The sequence below is a fragment of the Neofelis nebulosa genome, chromosome 15 (genome assembly GCF_028018385.1).
Source record: "Neofelis nebulosa isolate mNeoNeb1 chromosome 15, mNeoNeb1.pri, whole genome shotgun sequence".
Taxonomy (NCBI): Eukaryota; Metazoa; Chordata; class Mammalia; order Carnivora; family Felidae; genus Neofelis; species Neofelis nebulosa.
The window spans coordinates 75867329-75871871 of NC_080796.1; the positions used below are offsets into that span (position 1 = coordinate 75867329).

Below are 4543 nucleotides of genomic sequence, written 5' to 3' on the forward strand. Positions count from 1 at the left end.
CAGGAGATTCAATAGAGGAGGGGAATGTCAGTTTACCATACACATGTCTGTTGTCTCTTTTACTCCTCGTAATTTGGGAGTGCTTCCAGCTCAGTGCTGTTGGTGTTCTGGGTGGTTAGCACTTGGATGGGGGAAAAGCCCTCATTCTTTAGATGATTTTTGCTTGTTATTTGCTCTTATCTCAGAGACAGAGAAGATGAATATAAGCTTTAATAAGATATACAGAAGGTGATTCCTAGGTAGCAGAGCAGAGACCGTGGCAAGGAAAGCTTGATCAGATCTCATCTCATATGATCTTAGAAATGCAAGTGGAGTAGAAGAGGGACAGCATATGTTCACATGTTCACTGTAACAATATAAAAAATAACACAAGGAATAGCCAATTACCCACCAGCTTAAGATGTAAAGCATTATCAAAGACCTAAATGTAAGAGCTAAAACTTTAAAACTCTTGTAATACAACTTAGGGGAAAAGCTTTGTGACATTGGATTAGGCAATGATTTCTTGGATATGACACTCAAAGCTCAGGTAACAAAAGAAAAAATAGATAAATTGGACTCCATCAAAATAAAACTTCTGTGCATCAAAGGACACAATCAAGAGAGTGAAAAAGGCAACCCATGAAACGGGAGAAAACAACCTTTGCAAATCACATCTCTTAAGGGGTCAATGTCCAGAATACATAAAGAACTCTGACAACTCAGCAATAACAAAAAGCGAACAATCTGATTAAAAAATGGGCAAAGGACTAGAATAGACATTTCTCCAAGGAAAATATACAAATTGTCAAGGAGCACATGAAAAGATGTTCCATGTTACTAATTTTTAGGGAAATGCAAATAAAAAATGACATATCACCTCATACCCTTTAGGGCTGCAGTATATAATTGTATATAATGTATAACCAGAAAAAATCAAATGTTGATGAGGAAGAGGAGAAATTGGAACCCTCATGCACTGTTGGTGGGAACATAAAATGTGATTCTTATGTTAACAATTTGAGGACCCCATCCTAGCACCAAAATATTCCCCAAAATGAAGTTCAAATTTGATCAAAACATAAACTGGGTGTGACTTTCTAGAATTATAAAGGTCAGGCAGAAGAAGTCACCTGAAACCACTGTCTGATTGCTCAGTCCCCCCTGGGAGACTGGGAATGGGGAAGCAGAGAAATCTACATGCATCCCAGAACCTGGGAGCACTGCTCCAGACCTCAGGGTCGGTTTCTGTCTCTTAGCATTCCCCTACTTCCCAGACAGCTGCTTATAGAGTTTGGACATATAGTCCTCCCACTCAGTCTGGTAACACATGTGGGCCACTGGGGACCTGAGCTCATACTTTTTGTGGAAAGATGCCACTTTGACTGTGGCACAGTGGTCTCCAGATCAGTTGCTGAGAATGGGCTCATCACACTTCAGTGGCCCATTCTGCTTGTAAACCAGCCAGACGTAGCTGTGAAGGCCTGTGCTCTTGGGAGGCCCAGAGTGGATGTAATGGGAGAAGACTGTGCCACAGCTGATGTCATTGCCCTTCATGTTGACCATCAGAAAATGGGGCCATTCCCTGTATTTGAGGTCCTTCCTGCTGGGAGCACCCTGATCTGTCATGACCAAGGTGTAGAGTTTGCCTGGATCGATGCCACTGCCATGCAGTACTGGTGGGCCGTTTCTTAACCTGGGCGGGTGTCAGCACTTTGTCCAGCTTGTTGACCTTTGCCCTGGTGTATTTGGCCTGCATTGGATACTGTGGCTGTCCCTCCACCTCCTGCAGGTTAAGAGGCCTGGGCCACTTGCTGAGGTCCACCAGCATTGTGGAGCCGAGTTGGGCAGAATTGTGGGAGGCAGGCACAGGCTGGCAGCACTGAGTCTGAGTGATCCACACACTGCTGGAACTCACTTTTTGTGTATTATGTAATGTAGAGTGGAATCCAGTTCTACTTTTTTTCTCCACATGGACAATTAATTATCCCAGGGCCACATACTGACCATGCTGCCACTTCCCACTGATTTTCTGTGTCCTGACCAATGTCCTGCTCTCCTGCAGATCACATGTCCATTTATGTGTGGCTCCGTTTCTGGGATCTCCGTTTTGTTCTGTTTCTCGATCTCTGAGCCATTACTTCAGGATCTTAATGATCACTGCCTTATAATGAGTCTTTTGTCTGGTAGGGATGTCCATGATCTTGTTCATCTTCTTCAAACACATTTTAGAATTGATGCATTTTTATTAGGTTGACTCCTAGGTATTAAAAGTTTTTGTTCATAGCAAATGCCATTATTAACTTTGCCAACTGTTGCTAGTATTTAGGAATACAACTGACTTTTATGTAGACCCAAACCTTGCAGAGTGCTGCCCTGGTATCATCAGAGTGAGGGAGGCAGGTTTATAGGTGTCTCTGCTCTCCAGTGCAGCTTGGCTGTGGCTGGAGGGATGGAAGTCTGAGTGGCCACTTTTGGCCAGGAAGGATGATGTGGTGAAAGACAAAGGGACAGGGAGGGAACTGAGAGATGGTGGGGGAGCTGAAAGATTTATACATGGTGATTTGGTTAAATCCCTAGGTTGAGCCCTTTGAGAAAACCTGTAGCTGCTACTGTGGTCAGATTTGTGCTTCCTTTGACTGTAGGTACCTGCAAATCCAGCCAAGTTGGTGAGGTGGGGAGGTGGGAAGGGTCAGTATTAATCGGATTAGACCTGGCACCGAGTAGCTTGCCAGTATCTGCTGATTGGGTGATCACACCCACATCAGTTCTTGGCTGGGTGACAGAGACAAAGCCCCAAAGGGAGTGGACGGAGTTTGAGGGACCTTAGTGTGGAAGATCAGGAGGTGTCTTGTCTCTTTCTGTCCAGAATATATTTCCTAATATTCGGAACACTTAGTAAGCCTGAGTAAATAATGCCCTTCCTCTTCCTTGTGCTACCTTGAGAGGCACTGTGGATAAAACCAGGTGGATGACCTTGGATGAGATCTGCTGTGATAGGCACCAAGTTCTGGACACCCTCAACAGATCTCACAAAGGTCATGGCCACTGTCGCTCCCACTAGAGTCTGGGCGTTGGAGCTCAAACCCCTGATCAGAAGGCAGATGTAAACTTCTCTGGTATGCTAGCTTGGCAGCACTTGAAGCTGGCCCTGCTCATCTCCTTTCTTTCCTGGGGTATATGGAGGAGCAGCACTGTTGCTCCTTGAACGCCCAGCTCCCCCTCCAACTCCTTTCTAGATCTGGTGTCATGGGCAGGGTCTTGATCTCAGCTGGCTGCTGGTTAGTCACCAGCAAGAGTCAGCAGATAATGAAGGACTGTTTACTTTGAATGACTTGGTTGGTTAAACAGAGAGCCACTTTGATCTTACTGTGGGGCAGGCCCTGTGCTGACTGCTGGGGACGCAGCCATGAATAAACAAGAGAGATGCTTTTCTTGTGGACACGTTCTCCCGAAGAGTCCTTGCTACAGGGCAAGTGACCCAATCTGAGGGTTCAGGAAAGGTCTTCCTGACAGATACCTAAAGCACAATATAGCCAGATAGGACAAAGGGTAGAAGAGTTCTGGGCAGGTGGAAGAGCATGGGGGAAGCTCTGTACTGGTCTGCCGTGGAGGAGCCGGAAGGAGCCCAGAGCAGACAGCCTGGAGGGCAGGGGCCAGAGCACCCAGGACTTTGAACAGCAGGGAGTTTGTACTTTACTCAAAGAGGAGTGGGAAGCCTGCACATCTTCTGACATAGGGGAGTGACTTGGGTGACCAACTTGTCCTGGCTTTCCAGGGATATTCAGGCTTTAGCAGTTATAAGTCCCGTGCCCCAGAAACCCCTCAGTTCCAAATAAGCCAGGATGGACTTGACTGGTTAGATTTATGTTTTAAAAAGTTCACTCTGACTGAAGAATGGAAAATAGGATTGGAAAAGGAAAGTGAGGATGGTGGTGAGCATTTAAGAGGCTGGGGAATACAGAAGCTTTTTATCTTGATGAGGTCCCAATACTTCATTTTTGCTTTTAATTCCCTTGCCTTGGAGACATGTCAAGTAAGAAATTGCTGCAGTTGAGGTCAGAGAGGTTTCTTCCTGCTTTCTCCTCTAGGGTTTTGATGGTTTCCTGTCTCACATTCAGGTCCTTCATCCATTTTGAGTTTATTTTTGTGAATGGTGTAAGAAATTGGTCTAGTTTCATTCTGCATGTTGCTGTCCAGTTCTCCGAGCACCATTTGTTAAAGAGACTGTCTTTTTTCCGTTGGATATTCTCTCCTGCTTTGTCGAAGATTAGTTGGCCATACTTTTGTGGGTCCAATTCTGGAGTCTCTGTTCTATTCCATTGGTCTATGTGTCTGTTTTTGTGCCAATACCATGCTGTCTTGATGATTACAGCTTTGTAGTAGAGGCTGAAGTCTGGGATTGTGATGCCTCCTGCTTTGGTTTTCTTCTTCAATATTACTTTGGCTATTCGGGGTCTTTTGTGGTTCCATACAAATTTTAGGATTGCTTGTTCTAGCTTCAAGAAGAATGCTGGTGCAATTTTGGTTGGGATTGCATTGAATGTGTAGATAGTTTTGGGTA

At 45.1% G+C, this 4543-nt stretch overlaps 1 pseudogene; it reads right to left on the reverse strand.

Moving 5' to 3' along the window:
• Positions 1 to 1245: 1245 nt before the first annotated feature.
• Positions 1246 to 1825, reverse strand: LOC131496083 (phosphatidylethanolamine-binding protein 1-like; annotated as a pseudogene).
• Between the last annotated feature and the right edge of the window lie 2718 nt (positions 1826 to 4543).